This window comes from Eurosta solidaginis, chromosome 5 (assembly GCF_040869045.1).
Source record: "Eurosta solidaginis isolate ZX-2024a chromosome 5, ASM4086904v1, whole genome shotgun sequence".
Classification (NCBI taxonomy): Eukaryota; Metazoa; Arthropoda; class Insecta; order Diptera; family Tephritidae; genus Eurosta; species Eurosta solidaginis.
In genome coordinates, this window is record NC_090323.1 from 159646126 (window position 1) to 159667245 (window position 21120).

Below are 21120 nucleotides of genomic sequence, written 5' to 3' on the forward strand. Positions count from 1 at the left end.
GTTATGCTACGCCTCACATTTTTAGAAATTTCACGCGCCCAACGCTTTTATTTAATTGTCTGATCAACGCCCTAAATTGATAAGGAGTGTGATGACTAGTACCTAGGACCTACCTAATTATTTTCTAGCTTTTCGTATTATTATTATTTCATGTAAGTATTGCTTTCAATAAAACCGTTTAACTTAAAATTTTTTTTTAATTATTTTATTTTTATACATTAATTTTTGTAGCTGAATTGGTTTCTTACTTGAACCCCATGATTCTTGAATTGAATAAGCAATGTATCGCAAACCATAACTCCTTAAGTCTCCAGAATAGAGAACAAATGCGCGAGTTTAACCGTGGCAGCGCCTTAAATGGGCAAATAACCAGACTTGTTGAACAGCAAAAAACATTTTGTCAAAATCGGTCAACTTTCTCTGCTTCTGGGATAAGTTTGCACTGATGTAAATATGGACACCTTTGTGTATGGAAAAGAAAAGCTATCTGCTGAGGTAAAGTTCCCTCTTTCTAATGGTTTGCATAATAATTCCAGTATTACAGAACCCCACTGAAAATATTGTTTTCTTCTATACCAAATTTATTCCACATCCATTTTCAATCAACATCAATACATTAAAATATCAGCCACGACCCTTATATTTTAGTGTGTATTGTATTTGAAGAAAGCTTTTGGAAACGACTTGCATATCGATTGTTGAGATATTTCGACCAATACATTTAATACAAGATGTTTAAAACCGCGCCCAAGCATTATTGACAGAAGTATAGGGGACACGTTTCAAAACTGAGGTGGTCGTTATAGCTTGAAAGGATGATTGAGTTTATCAACACACATACACACATACTCCACCCTAAGCTTAATATTGCCTACGTGTACGCAATGAAATTGGACAGAGTCTCGCCAAAGGACAAAGTAGCAAAAGGCTATATATATGTATGTGGAAATAAATGTGTGAAAATAAGTGCCTAACTGCTGCTGGTCATGCGGAGGAGACGACATCAACATCATCTGGCTGACCAATGCTACCATCTACAGAGATGGGTTGCTTGCTGACTATGAGAATGACTGCTGCAAATAAAATTGCACTAAAAACAAAATAAGCGCCTCTAAGCAACTCTACAAATAACGACATATGCATATGTATGTGTGTATACATATACATATGTATCTGTATTTGCGCGCGATTTAATAAAAATATATGTAAGCCTCGGTGCTTGATTTAAGAGTAACAAGAACTCCGGCATCATAAAACCTCCCATTCAAACTTCTTAGTTAGAGTATGAATCCTTTTATATGCAGAATTGCGCTACATACCCCTACATACATGCATACATGCATACATACATACATATGGACGCGCTGAGGTGTTGCTATGTGCGGTGGCATATTCCAATGCGCGACTCAAGCACTGACCTACTCGCTCGTATGTACCAAGTTAATACGAATAGTTACACGTGCAAACGCCTGTCCTCCTGTGGTTTCAAAATCTCTCTGTAGAAGGAAAGGTGTCGAAATGACGTCCTTCTAGTACTGTGGACAGCACAACAGTATAACGCGAATTATGAATAGATGATTGCTGCGGAGTAGTTGGTGAGTCAAAAGAGTTGATGTTATTTGCTGTTGTGTTAGTGCATAATCGCTAGGCGAAAGAGGTGTGCCCTCCTTGCGGCCGTGTAAAAGCAAAGTAACGCTCTAACGGTCCAGCTTACAATATGATATATACAAATGCAGAAATGCAAAAGAAGCAGTACAACAACAAGACAAAACACCATCGTGCACACTTTTTCAAACAAACGAATATGCAAGGGTGTTGGGTATGCTCTTTTGCTCATAAAAATCGCAGCAACAACAATCAGTCACCCTTACCTCGAAGAGACTGCTGTCCAGCACATGTGTTTGAAACATCTATGAACAATACTTGGGAGAATATTGGGTATGCTTGCATTGTAAGTAACTGGCGATCCCGAAATCTCGTGGTGTAGGGTTTATTGTAGGTAGCGTTGGAAATATTTCGCCGCTGGAGGACGCGGTATAGAGGTTCAATGTGGTCACATTAAGTCGTTCAGGAGATGATCGGGCTAGTACTTTGTAGCATTAGTTCCCGGAACTTACCGGATCTATATCCGGCAAAATACCATCCACATCGCTGACGCTCCACTAAACCTTCGGATAGTGTTTTTATCGCCACAACAACAATAAGAGGAATGAGAAGAGAACGAAAGTGGGAGAGAAGCGACAACCAAACACTAGATGAAAAAGAATGTAACGAATCCTTTGGAAAAGGAGGGAGGTGATAGGTGATGAAATGAAAGTAGACTGTGGAAAACGAAAGGAAGATGATATAAGATGGATAGCAAGAAAAGGTATTGAAAAGGAAGGGAAAGAAAGACTCGAAAATGAAATCTCTCTCCCTTCCTTTCCAAATTGTTATACAAAATTTATTTATTTCATCCCCGGTATATTTTTTTCTCACTCATTACTTCTTTCATTACCGATTCCGTTTTACTCGCTTCTTCTCTCTATGTGCTTCCCACCCTATGTGGGCACTCGACTTCTTTCCGTATACATATATAGTAAGGTTAAACTGGTCGGTCTATAATGACTTTAGATCGAAAATTTTCATAATTTTACCAGAATTATTTGACGAAAAAAGGGAGATGCTGTTTTAAGATGGTTAGGAAAGGTTCCGATTTGAACAAAAGTGAGGTGGACAGCTCTATCACCACTGAGTTATCTCCTGGGGAGGATCGAGGAATATGAGAACAGAGCAACGGTCTTCCTATGGACCAATAGGGTTGACTGCGAAGTCTCAAGGTCCTTATGGCCATGCCTGGATACGAAAGGCACCAACTTCCTTCTCAAACTGAACAAATCCGCTATCGCACAAATGGTGCGATGGTGGCGAATACCAACACGCTCCCTCAGCAGAAGACGTCATGATGAGGAGGAAGAGGAGTCGACCTGCCAAGGAAGAATGCTCAGATTTCTGGCCTCACGGCCCTTCGACAACCTGGCAGATGTTGGAAAGGTGGACGTCTCACTTCTTCTTGGGTTCATCAGGGAAAGCAAGTGGTTCGTTGAGGACCACTAGGAGGTAATGGAATAAAATGAATGTGTCGTCGACCTGCACTTACTGAGGGCAGGCACAATGGACAAAAATTCCTCCGCGTGGAAGTGTGGGTAATACCCACGCACGCCTCTTAACCTAACCTAACCTACTGTTTTAAGTAGAAAGACTAACGTTATCAAATAACTTAGCCCGCCTGTTAATTCTAGAAGTTTTCCATGACTCACGTAAGAACTGTCCCAATGATTTAATAGTTCCGACGTCCTTTATTAAAGCCGCAGCTTTGGTGTCTCTTATAGTTTTGTTTTGTATTATGATTCAGGTTTAGCTCGTCCGATGGATGTGGGCAGTCCTTTATTAGATATGAAACCGGTATGCTCTGGTACTTACATCGTCTGTGTCTAGCTCCACTGCACCGCAAACAGATTTGTTGACGCCTTGAACCTTTGAAACTGTGGATTGTAGTCTTCCATTAAGACACACATACTGTAGTATTATAAGCAACAACTTGCTTAAATGGGCATACTCGACACAGTCGAAAGCTCCTTAAACCACGTATCACAGACGCCGGAGTCTGTCACCTAGACAACATGGCCGGATTATTCGCTTAAGGCGCAATTGAAATTGAATTGAAAAATCACAGCGAAGTAAATCCAAATCCAAGCGAGTCACCCCCCTTAAAAGGTACCGTTGCTAAGCAGATTTATTGCAAACATCGAAGGACCAGTAGAAAGCAAAAATAATTTGCTGATGAGCATGACTTCATCCACGCTACTATATGGCTGATACTGGATGGAATGCGCAGGACAAAGTCAGGCCAAATTGTTCATACTTTGGGCAACGAGAGCTAATAATCGAGAGCTAATAGCCAAACTCATTAGTCGAACTGAGAGGCGCAAACGGATTAGTACTATACGGGACACTTTAGTCAAGTCTATCTTTGCGCATACTTCGCTCAGATACTTTAAAAGTCTCCACATACAGTTAAAGGTTCAAAGTTCAAGCAAAATAGATCTTAATAATTTATTTAATAATTTGGGAAAAATTTAAACAACGTGACATCAGGACGGACAAGGCGACAGCTGTTTCAATTATACCTTGTAAATCTCTTCAAAGCCTTTTCTCCCGGGAGTGGAAGTCGAACCCGCACTCCTACGATAGTTGAAATGGTTACAAACGCATTCAGCCACGTCATGCCTCAGTTGTTGTAAACTTAACCCAATTGCCTTACTTAAATATTTGAGTCTTTGCGCAGTACACATTTTGTATGTAATCATGTGTTTAAGTTATGCTTTTTTTTGGTGGCGGCCCCAGTGCATTGGTGCCTGATAACAATAATAACATTTGTTTGGTCTCGCAGACGGTCCACGCGTCGAGATCACTAACCCCACGCTTTCCTCGCTATCGAATGAGTTTTTTTATCAGCATAAAGCTCTTAGCCAGGAAGGTACAACACCTTGTCATATTCGCACTTCGCATCTATACTAAAGTACGACACCGTCTTACTTGACCGAAGAGCAATTTGTGGATAAATAGCCTTTATAGCCAGGCAAGTATTTCTTACACTAATCTAGCTAATCAGAGATGATGGTGTTATTGTTATAACCGCAAAACCACACTTGATGGTTTGGGAATGTTGTGCATCGGATAGTTCTCTGTCGGATATGCGCAGTACAAAGCTTTATAACTTCATAGCTTTCACAACCCAATTATCAACCTCAACTACCTGAGGCGAGTGCTGATACAATTATGAATGTATGATACACACATTCAGCAGCGAGGCCCTGGCGATCCCATATTCCTCATGGAAGTAAGGGGTGATGGGCGAAATGGCCTAGAAGGTTCAATGTGATCATATTAAATCGTTCACTAGAAGGTAGGCCTAGTACATTATTGGTAGTGATATATAGTGGTTGGAATCAGTATACAGCAAAAGACCATCAACATTGGAAAAAGCTCACCAAAACCTTCAGCGAGTGTCTTTATCGCTATAAGAAGAAGAAGAAGGAGAAGAAGATATGAACTCAGTATGATCCGGTGCAAACAACTTTTTGTATTAGCTCTACTGCCACGGGACCGATTTTCCGACCCCTTGAACTTTCAAATCTATAGATTTTAGTAGTCTTCTGCGACAGGCATGCCTACTATAATACTGACTGTGCGGCTCAGCATCACCACTTCCATAGTTGTCCCCACGTGTTAGATATCGGATTGGGACGTTTAGTTGGGCGGCATGTCTTTGAAGGCCAATGTCTGAGTTTAGTGAAGGTTCGCCTATAAATCAGAACCGAAGCGCCCTGTGATCCCGAAATCTCTTTGACTTTGTGTCTACTCGCCTGCTTCAAACGATTTTTATAACTTTTCCGAAATTTTTTTCCGAGCGCGATTTTGTTTGAATTTTTATTTCTTCAATCTACATACAATTTTTGTTTTTGCATAAAGTTTTATTGTTCGAAATATCTTTTTACTTTACCAACGTTTTTTGGCTGATGTGTACATTTGTATGTATGCAGATAATACAACAATAGCAATATGTGTGTTCTTGATATTTTTTGTGTTTTATTTACTATTACATTTTTGATTTGATTCATAAGTTTTTGTTTTTTTATATTTTCATTCACTTTTCGATTTGATTCTGTTGTCCAGCCACTTCCTTCCTGCGCGCATGCAAATGATGTTTAGACCGTCGTCGCATCGCAGTACTTGGACTCATACTTTTGAGGAGTCATATGTAGATTGGTATGTGTGTGTGAGTATGTAGTCGTACCATCTAAGTCACAGCGATTGCACGCGCTTCGTCGTCATTTGGTTTGTTGTCTGTGAAGGAAATTTATGCTGCACTCATTGAAAAGCTGGTCCTCACAGCATCTGTCACCACCTTCCTCCACCCAGTAACGTTATTTATCAATCCACTATTGGTAATGCTAGTGAAAATAATACAAATTGAATATTGCAGACATTCAAACGTTGAGGATGGCAATGAATTTCGGTGGGGGCTGAGGGCTGTGGTGTGTAGTCCAATTGTAGCGGCGTTGCGGCACGCGAAGAGTTGGGCGCTTATGATATATGAACTTTTGTTGTCTGCGCTTATTATATTGATTCAATTTTTTCCTGCATTTTACTTTGATAAATATTTTGCGCGCTTTTTATTTTTGTTAATTTTTATTAATTTTTTTTTTTCATTGAAATTGTTTCTATATGTGGTTTTACATCAGCCACATAGTCATCAACAGCAGCTAACTCATGCCATAAGCATCCTGCACCATGCCTACGCTTCATACATAGCTGGAGTTTTCCTAAGACTAAGCATCTGCATACGAGTAGACAGGCCCGCGTGACGGTTATGACTGCTGTTGGTCCAATACTTGCTTACTTGTTAGTTTGTCCGTAGAGAATAGATGCATGTCTGCTGTCTGAAGTCGTTTTTGCCATAACGCTCAGCGTCTATTTGGCAAAATTTAAGTTGATGCTTAAATTAAAATCGATTGATTGACACCTTTTTTGGTACATAATTAGGAGTGCTCAAATTTATAAATCAGACGGTCCGAAAAATTAGGGGAATGGTAATCATGTTGTTGTTGTTGTATCAACAAAGACACTCTGGTCCATTGCCGGATATACATATATTCGGTATGGTCCGGTAACAAACACCATTAATCTACTAGCCCGACCATATAGGGAACGGTTTAATAGGGCCAAATTCCATGAAGAACTTGGGGTCGCAAGGGCCTTGCTTGCTAAATATGTGTATGATTCATTCGTGTTTGTAACAGGACCTCGCCTCGCCTAAGTTAGGTTGACAATTGGGTTGCGGAAGCTGTGAAGTGCGCTTATCATGCCACGGTAATCATCGCAGGCGACTTTAACTCAAGAGCCAGTGCGTGTGGAATAACAATAACCATTTTGAGGAGACCACGTTACGAAGAAGCAAAAATTTATATTACTGTGGCATTTGAAACCATCCATGAACCATGCAGAAGTGGAAGGTGCTGAACGACTTAATTTGCAGTGATCCACAATAGGAGATGTACTTAGTATTTTAGTAGAACACGGAATTTGCATTAGACAAATTCTGACTTCGAAATCACGCTTCCACGAGATTAGTGTCATAAAGTTTTCATGTTGCCGACACTAGAGTTAGGTACTATTGAGAAGTTGGGTGCCAAACAGGAACTTTTTTAAAAGGTACGTTTGAGAAATTGATGTTTTATATGTTTGAAAGTTATCACGTGTTTGTTGTTGTGGTATTTATATATATATATATATATATATATATATATACTAGCAGACCCGGCAGATATTGTTCTGCCCTAAATTTGGTTTTCCTGCATACATTTTAATAAGCTTTCCCCGTCTAACTCTGCCCTCTCCCCTCTACACTTTTTCCTAATCTTTGTATTCACTCCTCCCTCCGTATTTTCCGCTTCATCTATCTCCATCTTCGTCTCATTCTATCTCTTTCTCAGTCTCTTTCTCCTTCTCTCTTTTCCTTTCTCTCAAGTGTTTCTCATTCTTCTTCATATCTTATTGCCAGTCCCAGAGGGTGGTATATATTTTGTTCCAGTCCCACTCCGAGTCTCAGTCTCAGTCTCAGTCCTAGTCCTAATCCCAGTCCCAGTCCGTCTCAGGTCTACTTCCCGGAAAAAAGCATTGTATATACTAATATAGGCAAATTTATATACCAAATTTAAGGCAAATCGAATAGGACGTATGTAAATAGGTATGTGGCTATTATTCATTCATGTCTTTATTTCGGCTTCGCATGCATATTTATCAGTTTTGCCAGGTTGATGCGATTAAATCGAATATCACAATGAAAATTACTTTGAAGTTCTCAGAAACAGCTTCAATTTGATACCCATAATGTAAAAACACATTGTAGGTGTTTCCGGGCCCATGTTTTGGCCTATATCTCGAGACCCTAATCACCCAGAGGTATGGAAATTACCCTCTACTAAAGCACTCATCAACAGCTTTCATTTGTTATCCATATTCTGTAAACACATTCCAGGGGTACCCGGGTCCACGTTTTGGCCTATTTGGCCTAAAATTTTGATGTTGCTTTGCCCGGGGTGTGAACTCAGGATCTGCGGTGTGGTAGGCAGGGCACGCTACCATCACACCACGGCGGCAGCGAGAACTTGGGAACATCATTTCAAATAATTTTCATAGATCCCCAAGTCTTGCTAAAAATTTCAACTCCAAAAGAATTTTTTTCATCACTCTCGGCACATTTAAAGTGAAAATACTTTGTGCTCATCATTTTTTTTATTTTTTTTTTATCCGACTTACTTTGACCTTCAAAACCATTAAATAAGTGACTGTATAAACATCGTGAAAACGGCAAACGTGACAATAGCAATTGCATAAAAAATACTACAACAATTGTAATGCATCAAAGCTTCACACAATTTTGACAAATGTTATGAACAATGGCCCCTTACGTTGAACAACACAAACTCACAATAACGTACTCTGTTACTCAAAGGATTCCTTTGCACATTTCGACGTTTCCTTCATTGCCTGCTTAACAACAAACACACACTGAGACAAACAAACAAGACGTTAGAGCTAAGAACCACAGCAGGACTATGAATTCTGGCAGGAGCAAGAGGTTAGAGTAGGGCGTAAACAAGGAAAGAGATCAATGTAGACACGAGGAAGTGTCATAAAGACCTGCAACAATAACAAGAACAAATTATACAATAACAACTCTACAATAACAGCACTACTTAGGGTATTCCCCAAGAATGTCTGCAAGTTGAGTTAGAAATTATCAAACGAACGCCCACATTTATGTGTCACTCCCCCAATCATTCAACAAAGCATACCCACATACTTGCAAACGACTCCCCCTTTTAGTAAAGCAGCATCTCAACATACACTCCGCAGTTAGCAGCTTTGCCACTTCTCAAGTTAAGAAACACAAACAGAAAATCCACTTAAACAAAAAGTGCTGGAAATATTTCCTGCAACTCCGCCCAAATATCCTGCCACATTTACTTCAAAGCAAAGTACAGCGTGCGCCAATATTCATAGAACCGAAGCAAAATGGTAAGGAGAATCAAGAAGAAGATAATAATGATACGTTTGCATGTTGAAATGTGCAGGAGAATGACCAAGATCTGATATATTAACCTTTAAGGGTGACTTCGGCGACAGAGGCTTTGTAGAAGGGAGTGTAGATTTGGAAGCAACTAAAACGGAAATATAGCATTGCAATTGTGTAGATGACACTAGAATGAGGTAATTGGAAGAAGAAACATAAGCATTATGGAACAGAGAATACAAGATTACAAGGTCGTTTGATGTTGTCTGTTTGACCAGTAGACTAAAGTTGAAGTTCAAGTGCTCTACTATTACCAAGTGGTAGCCGGTGAAGATTCAAAATTGTGTTGAGAGACACTACATTCATATGTGCAGAGTAATGCAATAATTGCTGAATGAAGAAATTGTAAGAGATGTTGGAACTAGAGAAGGGCAATAAGAAATGTCCTTGACACAATTGTGGTGAACCAAAAGCAATGAGCAGCATCAGTACAAATACTAGTAGATGTGCATGTCTTAAATGCGAAATGCGCAAAGGAAGAGAGACAAGAAGTTATCATTTACAACTGTGTTCTTGTATGGCTGTGGTTTGCGAAGGAGTAACTTATTGGCCTGAGTGTAGGAGGAAATACCAACCATATGTGCATGAACTAATAATTGGATATATGTAGATATGTACATGTTTTCAACAAGAAAGTTTTCGCATCATTGGCAATTAACCAGAAATTTAACGTATATATGTAAGTGTTGGGGCGGCCACCATTGTGTGATGGTAGCGTGCTCCGCCTATCACACCGTATGCCCTGGGTTCAACTCCCGGGCAAAGCAACATCAAAATTTTAGAAATAAGGTTTTTCAATTAGAAGAAAATTTTTCTAAGCGGGGTCGCCCCTCGGCAGTGTTTGGCAAGCGCTCCGGGTGTATTTCTGCCATGAAAAGCTCTCAGGGAAAACTCATCTGCCTTGCAGATGCCGTTCGGAGTCGGCATAAAACATGTAGGTCCCCTCCGGCCAATTTGTAGGGAAAATCAAGAGGAGCACGACGCAAATTGGAAGAGAAGCTCGGCCTTAGATCTCTTCGGAGGTTATCGCGCCTTACATTTATTTTTTTTTTTTATGTAAGTGTTGGAGCAAATACAGCTTAAGGGAGAAGAACGAAATTGGAACAATGCAATATGAAGGGAGGAGAAGAAAGACAAAGTCGTTTGGCTCTAAGAAAAGAAATTCGAAATATTGTAAAGAGATTTTTTTATGCCTTAAATTCAACATAACTATCGGAAGAGAACAAGAAGCACATAGAAATATACATTTTCCGACTCCTTTCCTAATTCAGACATTTTCGTCTGGCGGCACATTCCTTCAACCAGATTACTTCCTAGTTATCCATCGACAGGGAAAGTGGTGAATCGAATCCTCTTCCTCTACATCCTGACAGCTTTTGCAGAAGAAGCTTGTTGGTATACGCCACAGTCGGAGCATCCGTGAAATGTTGTGTATGCCCTTTTCGTAGCCCTTCCTGGCTCTCTCACCTGAAAATTCATTAACTTTAATAACGCTGTGACAGGGACCCAGCAAAGGGAGTCATGTTCAATACCTCCGACTTTATCACGTCCTGCTGCTGCCTTGTCTTACTGAGGGTATTTTCTCGAAGGCGAAGGAAAGCACCTTCCAATATTCACACCCCATCTCCCCCTCTCTTACCTTTACTGTACATATACTTGTAGTTTCAACACAAATCGCGCCAACGCGTATGTACTCATCCGTATACTTCAATCCCTTAATTGTGTTATTTTAACTGAAAAAAGTAGAGTTAACTCTTGAGCCGCCAGGCGATTTCATGGACTTGGGTAAAGCAACTAATTGGAACGGGTTGAAAGAACCTACGTAGGACACTTTCGTTGCTATCCCATTTATACTCATGTCCTTACTTACTTACTTAATTGGCGCTTAACCGTCTAAACGGTTATGGCCGTCCAACAAGGCGCGCCAGTCGCTCCTTCGCTCCGCCAACCGGCGCCAATTGGTCACACCAAGGGAGTTTAAATCGTTTTCCACCTGGTCCTTCCAACGGAGTGGGGGCCGCCCTCTACCTGTGCTTCCATAGGCGGGTTCCGATAGAAACACTTTCTTGGCCGGAGCATCATCTTTCATTCGCATAACATGGCCTAGCCAGCGCAGACGCTGCGTTTTAATTCGCTGGACTATGTTGATGTCTGCATATAGCTCGTACAGCTCATCATTAAATCTTCTTCGGTACTCGCCATCGCCAACGCGTAGAGGTCCATAAATCTTTCGAAGAACTTTTCTCTCGAACACTCCCAAAGCCGCTTCATCTGCTGTTGTCATGGTCCATGCTTCTGCCCCATATAGCAGGACAGGTACGATAAGTGACTTGTAGAGTATGATTTTCGTTCGCCGAGAGAGGACTTTACTTTTCAATTGCCTACCTAGTCCAAAGTAGCATTTATTGGCAAGATTGATTCTTCGCTGGATTTCAGTGCTGATGTTGTTGCTAGTGTTGATGCTGGTTCCCAAATAAACGAAGTCTTTTACTATTTCGAAATTATGGCTGCCAACAGTAGCGTGGTTGCCAAGGCGCATATGCGCTAACTCTTTGCTCGATGACAGCAGGTACTTCGTTTTGTCCTCATTCACCATCAAACCCATCTTTACCGCTTCTTTTTCCAGCTTGGAGTAAGTAGAACTAACAGCGCGGGTGTTTAGGCCGATGATATCAATGTCATCAGCATATGCCAGTAATTGCACGCTTTTATAGTATATTGTTCCAGTGCGGTTAAGTTCTGCAGCTAGTATAATTTTCTCCAGCATCAAATTAAAGAAATCGCACGATAGGGGGTCACCCTGTCTGAAACCTCGTTTAGTTTCGAACGGCTCGGAGAGGTCCTTCCCAATTCTGGCTGAGCTGATGGTGTTGCTCAACGTCATTTTGCACAGCCGTATAAGTTTTGCGGGGAAACCAAATTCAGACATAGCGGCATATAGGCAGCTCCTTTTCGTGCTGTCGAAGGCGGCTTTAAAGTCGACGAAGAGGTGATGTGTGTCGATTCTCTTTTCACGGGATTTTTCCAAGATTTGGCGCATTGTGAAAATCTGGTCGATGGTGGATTTACCAGGTCTGAAGCAGCACTGATAAGGTCCAATCAGCCGGTTCACCGTGGGCTTCAATCTTTCGCACAATACACTTGAAAGGACCTTATATGCGATATTAAGAAGGCTGATTCCACGATAGTTGGTGTATTTTGCAGTATCCCCCTTCTTGTGGACTGGGCAAAGAACACTTAGATTCCAACCGTCGGGCATGCTTTCGTCCGCCCATATTTTGCTAAGAAGCTGCTGCATGCGCTTTACCAACTCCTCGCCGCCGAACTTGAATAGCTCCGCAGGCAATCCATCAGCGCCCACGGCCTTGTTGTTTTTCAATCTGGTTATTGCTATTCTAACTTCGTCATAATCGGGCGGGGGGACATATATTCCATCATCATCGATTGCGGGATCGGGTTCTTCATCTCTGCGCGGTGAATTGCTGCCTCCATTTAGGAGAGCAGAGAAGTGTTCCCTCCATAATCTAAGCACTCTCTGGACATCAGTTACAAGGTCGCCGTTTTCATTCCTACAGGAGTTTGCCCCGGTCTTAAAACCTTCCGTCTGCGGCTTATTTTTTGGTAGAATTTTCGGGCGTTATTCCTGGTGGCTAGCAGCTCAAGCTCCTCGCACTCACGCCTTTCTGCTTCTGCTTTTTTCTTCCTGAAAAGGCGTCTCGCTTCCCTTTTCAACTCACGATAGCGTTCACACACTCCTCTTGTCGCGCTCGCTTTTAACGTAGCCCTGTAGGCAGCGTCTTTTCTTTCGGTTGCAACGCGGCATTCTTCATCACACCAGTTGTTTTTTCGTGGCCGCCGGTAACCAATTTTTTCCTCGGCGGCAGTATGAAGTGCTTTGGAGATATGCTCCCACTGCTCCTGTATTCCTTCAGGATGAGTTGTGCCCTCAGAGAGCAGGTGTGAGAGTCGAGTTGCGAAATCATTGGCAGTCTGTTGTGATTGAAGCTTTTCGACGTCTAGCTTTCCTTGTGTTTTTTGTTCCTTGTTTTTAGCCGCGTTGAGGCGGGTGCGTATTTTGGCTGCAACGAGATAATGGTCCGAATCGATGTTAGGTCCTCGGATCGTTCGCACATCTAAAACACTGGAGGCATGCCGTCCGTCTATCATAACGTGATCGATCTGATTGCGAGTATTTCGATCAAGAGACAGCCATGTAGCTTGATGTATCTTTTTATGCATGAACCTCGTGCTTGATATGACCATGTTTCGAGCACCGGCAAAGTCAATCAGCCTCAGTCCGTTAGGAGAAGTTTCATTGTGTAGGCTGAACTTTCCGACTGTAGGGCCAAAAACACCTTCTTTGCCCACCCTGGCGTTAAAGTCGCCAAGCACGACTTTTATATCATGACGGGGGCAGCGCTCGTATGTGCGTTCTAATTGTTCATAAAAAGTGTCTTTCACCTCATCGTCTTTCTCCTCTGTCGGCGCATGGGCGCAGATGAATGATATATTAAAAAATTTTGCTTTTATTCGAATAGCGGCGAGACGCTCGTCCACAGGCGTGAACGCCAGCACTTGGCGACAAAGTCTCTCTCCCACCACGAATCCGACGTCGAAACTGCGCTTATTCGCATGGCCACTCCAATATATGTCACAATTTTTGATCTTCTTTCTTCCTTGCTTCGTCCAACGCATTTCTTGGATGGCGGTGATGTCAGATTTTGCTTTGACGAGGAAATCAACCAGCCGGGCATCTGCACCAATCCCATTCAGGGAGCGGACGTTCCAGGTGCATGCCCTCAATTCATTGCCTTCAAACGTTTGCCATGGTCGTCATCAATAGAGAGTGTATTTATCCGAGGCTTGTTGATATATTTCATTGGAGTATGGTTTTACGTGGCGGGTCCCAAGCCCAGCGCACAACCCGCTCAGCGGGGGTGAAAATATTACTTGGCACGTTTATATAGCGAGCCGCTTGCTCCAAGACAGACGCCCGCTTGCAGCCGCACCTAGAGGTGTACAGACGCTGCCTATGAAATCTCCCCCGGCTAGCCCTTAAACCGATTATGTCAGAGTAGCCTAGCCAGGTTGTCGCCTTCTCACATTAGCTCACCGCTAAACGGGTGTTTAGCGGCTACCCAGAGGATACTTGGCCGCAAGCGACCGGCAGTAGTGAGCTGCTTGAACCGCATGCAAAAGAATCGCTCTGGCCATTCCCAGGTGAATGGCGGTCAGAAGCTTTCCCCACTTTCGTGGACTTCTACACACGGCCCCCACTACTCATGTCCGACAAGAAGAATTTGAGCTTCATAGAATTCCGGGAATCGGGCTGAATTTCCCGACTCCCTTTGAGATAGAACGTGATCTTGTACAACAACTTAAAATGCGAGACCCACAGATAAGAGGATCACATGAATTGTACTGCAACCTCCCTGCTGGACTGGCAAACTGTGGTCCCGAGAACATGGTGAAATGATTTTGAATGAATAATGAAACGATTCCATGGATTGAGTCCGAGGGGCAGTATGACGATATCGAAATTATCTGGAAATAGTTCCAAAAATATTTCCGTAAATTATTCCTTATATTATTTCTAAGTTAACTTAGAGATCATCCGCAGAGAATCCTAAAATCGTTCTTGAACAAGTTCAAAGTATTCGGAAAATTTAAATCAATCCGAGAAAAAACTGAAAGGGCCACAAAATACTCCTAAAATAACACAAAAATTGTCCTATAAAAGATTTCGGGAATTATCCAAAAAAATCTCAAACGTGTTTCAAAAAATGTAGCCAAACAATTTTGAAAAGGCCTTGAAATAATTTTGCAGTGATCCCGAAATCATCTAAAAATGTTGGTCTGGATCGAATAATAAATGATCTCCAATAGCAAAATATTACCAAAGTTGTGCCAAATGGTCACGAAATAAGACTTAAATCGTTTCAAAAATAATCCTTGAAAAAGTTCTGAAATTGCTTCTGAAAAAAGTCCAAATGGCTTCCAACAGATCTCTAAGCAAACCCGAATCCCGAGCTCGATTCGAGCTCAAGGCCAGAACAATACTTTTTATGATAATTATTGGTTTTTTCTTAATATTTCCAAATTTGAAAAATTGCTTTTTATTTTTGGAAATGTTTTCAAAATTTTCCCGTAGTACAGCCGAGTATGCCCCGCATATAGCCAAACTGTTCCCGTTGCAGATCCGAAATAATCACGAAAAGGTTTTAAGCATAAATACTGAAGCGATTAGCAACGAGTACTCACTAATAATCTCAAAATCAGTGTTGCCAGGTGATGAAAAAAAAAAAGAAGCTAGATTGGCAAAAAAAAAGGTTAGAAAAAGCTAAATTTAGAAAAAAAGAAGCTAAAAAAAGGCCAGAAATTTTTTTGGTTAATTCATAAAATTTTTTTTTTATATTTTAGTTTACACATTTGTAAATAAAAACTTATAAACATAACTTAAACATAACTTCTTGTTTCAAAACATATCAGGCACATTTTCCTTGACTAGCACATGGAATTACTTTAAATGTTGCATATGTGTATATACACAAAAAAAAAATTATAAACTAATTATTTATATAAAATATTCCCCGTCTGAAAAATCAGAAGAGCTTAAGTCTGCGTATAAAGTTTGGATATTTACCATAGATATGAGATCATCGGTAATTTCAAAATCAATACAACATTTAGATAAGCGTTTTAACGAGCATCTAATATTAAGCAGCGCATTAAGCATTTTAATTTTTAGTTTGTTCCTTAATTTAGTTTTCAGAATTTTCATGCCACTAAAAATTCTTTAAACCTCCGCGTTACTGAGTGGTAATACTAAAAAACTAAATATGAATTCGACAAGTTCCAAAAAAGGTGGTTCGTTTAATGGATTTTTATGTCCTCGGACTTCCGACCAAAATTCCATGGTGGAGTGTACATTTTTCCATTGTATAGTTATAAGTTTTCGCCACTGCAGCTCTATTAATGCTATTTGACTTGAAGAATAACTATGCTTCTCTTTTTCAAAGTAAGATAATGCATCTGGCTTTGAAACTATCAACGAATTTTCAGCAGAAAAAGAATTAATCTTTTGTGGAGAACTCATACTATTAGGTATTAGGTGTTCGCAGGAACTATTGAAATTATTTTATTTTAGAAATTATTAAAAATACATTCGGATTAAAAAAGGTTAGAAAAAAGTCACGAAGCTAAACCCAAAATTTCGAGGCTAAAGGCAAAAATAAAAGGCTAAATCTAGCCTCGAAAAGGTTAACCTGGCAACACTGCTCAAAATTACTCCTATAAGTTTCAAAAATAAAAACGCGAAATAATCCCTAGGTTAGGTAAGGTTGAACTGGCTGGCCAATAAAGGCCTCACATAAACTAAATGTGTCCATAGTGAATTTGTCTGACGACCAAACGGAAGAACTCCAATTAGGTACCAGGACTTATGTTATATAATAACTAGGTCCTCTTGGCAAATACTAGAAGTTTTATAGAACCTCGCTTAAGTGCTGGATCGTTGTCTGGCAACTCTGCGCCCGACATAACTGGAGCCTTGACCTGGTAAGCGCAGAACAGGAACACAGAACGTGCTTCCAATGTATGTCCTGCTTGCAATTGTCCCCAGATGACACCAATCATCTCTTCCAATATAATGTGGAACCCAGCGCCTCTAACACCCCTCTCACTATAGTCCACCCCTGTTTCCTGCTAGTTTCCTAGGGCTCCCATTACAGGATGTTGGTGACAATTTGTGATCAGTCGCGCCTATTGGATGGGGCGAATCACTGCTACAACAACATCAACAAAAAAAGAACGTGCTCAACCGTTTCCTCCTGCAGCTTTCAGTTCCTACACCTGCTGTTACTAACGAGGCCTAACTTATAAGCATGTGGCGCCAGAAGGCATTGGCCAGTTAGTGTGCCCATCGTGAGCCTTATGTCTTTGCTCTTTGTGAGTCTAATATTGTAGGCTTTGCACATGATCTTAGAAATTATGCCGCGCTATTTTCCATGCCTTCCATGTTTGATGGATGCGGCTTATCGATTCTTTTAATTTATCCAAAACGGATCGGGCGTCTATTGTTGTTTCAGCGAGTGTTGCACAATCCTTTGTCAGCTCATCAGCCTTTTCGTTAACTTAAATCCCTTTAAGACGGGGGGCTTAGTATAGGTTTTTCCATTTTTTTTGGCATTCCAGAACACTTCTTGAAGAAGTACTGTTTGAGATTGTTGCCTTAATCTCCGCCTGACTATCAATACATATATATTGACGCGACTGTAGCTTAAGCACGCTTGCCTATAAAATAAAATTAATGTAAGGCGCGATAACCTCCGAAGAGATCTAAGGCCGAACTTCTCTTCCAATTTGTGTCGTGCTCCAATGATTTTCCCTACAAATTGGCCGGACGGGACCTACATGTTTATGCCGACTCCGAACGGCATCTGCAAGGCAGATGAGTTTTCACTGAGAGCTTTTCATGGCAGAAATACACCCGGAGTGCTTGCCAAACACTGCCGAGGGGCGACCCCGCTTAGAAAAAATTTCTTCTAATTGAAAAACCTTATTTCTAAAATTTTGATGTTGCTTTGTCCGGGGTGTGAACCCAGGGCCTACGGTGTGGTAGGCGGAGCACGCTACCATCACACTACGCTTGCCTATAAGGTTCCTTATAATTTCCCTCTTGAAAGGCCTATAAGTAGGTATGTAGTTCTGAAAAATATCAGCAACTAACTTCTTCTATGAACTTAAAATTCCATATCTAAAATCTACAATGTCAACAAGCGTACACTTTCGAAACCTTTGTGCATTTGTTTTTTATCCTAGACACTTATGGATAAATCCTTCAATTTTAATTTACTCAAGTAATCATTTAATTCCGAAGTGTTTTTGTACTTTTGTAGACAAACACTTATGATGAGCATATGAAGACACATTAGGGTATGCTATGGTTCAACTTTTTTCAAACACATGTGTCGGATATCTGCGCAAAAATTTTAAGTAGCGCATAAGTAAAACAAAAATTAAGTTAGAGTTCGAAATATGAACCCATAAATTTGAAAATAGTAGTTTTAGGTCGTGAGTCCGAAGATCAGACATAAAAAGACCAAAACGGCTGCGGTATTTCGAAGAGCAGCTGCAACAGCGTACCCGCAACGTAAAATAAAACTCCAATGAATATCCTAACAAAGCCTTGCATAAAGAAAAAGCTCTTTTTTATGAAGGCCTCGGCAAAATCTTGAGGGCATACCTGTGAATGAAATGTTTGTAATATCTCATTCATCGCACCCATGCACCGATGAAGGAGAAGTACGATTAGGTGAAAGACGCATTCTACGAGCGCCTAGAATGCGCATACGAGCACTGACCTCACCATGATATAAAAATCATGCTTGTTGACTTTACTGTTAGGGTCGGCAAAGAAGGTGTTTTTGGCCCCACGGTGGGAAAGTTCAGTCTCTACAACAGGGGTCTTCATTTCATAGTACAATTGTGCTCTAACTGCCTTTGCGATAAGGCAATCACTGTGAGTTATTGAAGACCCATGCTCTACAACGAAACCTCCCCTAATAAGCTGAGGCTGGTCGACTCGTTGCAGCCAAAATAAGCGCCCGTCTCTGCTCGGCTAAATCAAGGAGCAAAACAAAATACGCAAAATACTGCCAATGATTTCGTAACTCACATTGCTCTCCGAGAGCACAAGTCATCCCGACGGAATGTAGGAGCAGTGGGAGATTTATCGATATGCTTGCTCCTGCATTCACTTCATTTCACCGCCAAGGAAAACATTGGCTAACAAAAATTGGCGAACACGAAAAATATTTTATACGATGAAGAACTCCGCGTTGCAACCGAAAGAAAAGACTCTGCCGAAAGGGCTTTCGCGCCTTCCATTTAATAATTTATTTTTATGGCCGCAAATAATTTCACTGCGAATTTTTTCTCTTTGATAAAGCAGCACGTTTCTTTTCTATCCAAAAAAGGCAATAGGAACCTTAAGACTTCATAATCGTCCCGATTGTGTGTGTTCCTCGCTGGCAACCTAGTGGTGGTTGTACGAACCTTTCAGGACATTTTCTGTGGACATATTCAGTGCAATTCAGTGTTCCTGGCCATCTCATAAGCACATGACATCAGTTTTCTGTGCTCAAAGACTTAAAACACGGAGATATTTAAATGCGCTATGGATACCAGCGTAGCTTGGTACGAAAACCTTATTTCTAAAGTTAGAATTTAATGCCTTTACGCCAACCCCTTTGTATGCGAAGATCATTACATTGGTGACTCAGAGTGTTCATTACACGATTCAGGAAGTCCATTCGACTTATTTACCCGCAGATACTTAGAGTATATCCCAGTACCGTTTTCCGAAGGATACCTTATGTTCTGTACCTAAAAGCCCCTTTTACGGCAAAATCCTCCACCAACATCTGCAGATGCACCAAGTAAAGAATGAAATAAAATTAAACCAAATTATACGATATTGAAAAATTAAGAACTTTTAAGACTTCGCAAGCCCACTCCTTAATAACCCTAACACCCATTCATTTCTATACAAGTAGTTATCAAAATCAAAGTTGAATCGCAAGGATGCTCTGTTGAATGCATGAAATTCTAAATGTTCGTACGAGTATTTAACTAATATAAGTCAAATGTAAAGTATATTATGTTTAACAACAAAAATAACATCGAAAGACTAAATTCTAAACAACAAACATACATTTCTATAATAACTGTGAGTCTCACAGAGAAAGATAGAATTTTACTATACGTAGGTATGTATGGCTTGGTTTCTCAACGCATTGCAACGTCCTTCCAACTGCATTGTCAGCTGCAAGGTATCTGCAACTTTTGACCTGAGCAACACGGCTGCTGAGAATGTACACACAAACATTTCTATAAGTTGTATTAGTGCATACGTATATTGCAAGAAAATGCTTGTCCATCTTGATGGGTCTTTGGCACACTTGCTCTAGTTCTGTTGCTTCCTTGTGCAAGAATATGCAAAATGTGCTTGTGCGTGTTGTGTTGTGTATGTTTGGATGTGCGCATATGCATGGAGATTGGTATACTTGGCAAAGTTGTTACGTAGCCTTTGTCCAGTCTTGTTAGCCTAGACCGGTGCTGGTCACTTGGAGCTTGCAAAGACGTGTAATCGCTCCTTTAAGGTTTGACTACTTGTGTTGCACATATGGTTGTAGGTAATCGCAATTGTTTAAGCCAAACGGCGAAACTAGTCCTAAAGGACGACTAAACGGATTGTTCTTTAAATGCGGCTAATACTTCAATATGAGGAATGAAACGAAAATAAAACGAAATAAAATAAAATGAAATGATGGATAGGAAGAGTGTTATAAGGCTAGGAAAGGAAATATAAGGAAAGAAACGAAACGAAGTGAAAAACGAAACAAAACGAAATGAAATGAAACGTGAAATTTAAAGAAATAAGTAAAAACAAATGAAATGAATGAACCGGAATAAAATTAAGTGAAATGGAATGAAATGAAATAGGATGAAATTGAAAGAAAGAAAAGGAACCGTAAAGGGAAAGTTAAAGTAAATCAAGAAAAAGAAAGGGAAAGAAAAAGGAAAGGAAAGGAAAGGAAAAGAAAAGAAATAAAAGGAAAGGAAATGAAATAAAAGAATACGAAAGTAAAGGAAAGGAAAGGAAATGAAAGGAAAAGGAAGGACGGGGAAGAGAAAAATGGGAAGGAACGGAAAGAAACGGAAACGATGGAGAGGAAAGGAATTGAAAAGAAAGGAAAAGAAATGGAAGGAAGGGAAATCAAAGATTTGAAAGGAAGGGAAATCAAAGATTCGAAAGGAAAGGAAATTATAGAAAAGGAAAGAGAAGGAAAGGAAAGGAAAGGAAAAAGAATAAAAATAAAAAGAAAAGAAAAGAAAATAAAAGAAACGAAAAGGAAAGAAAGAAAAGTAAAGAAAAG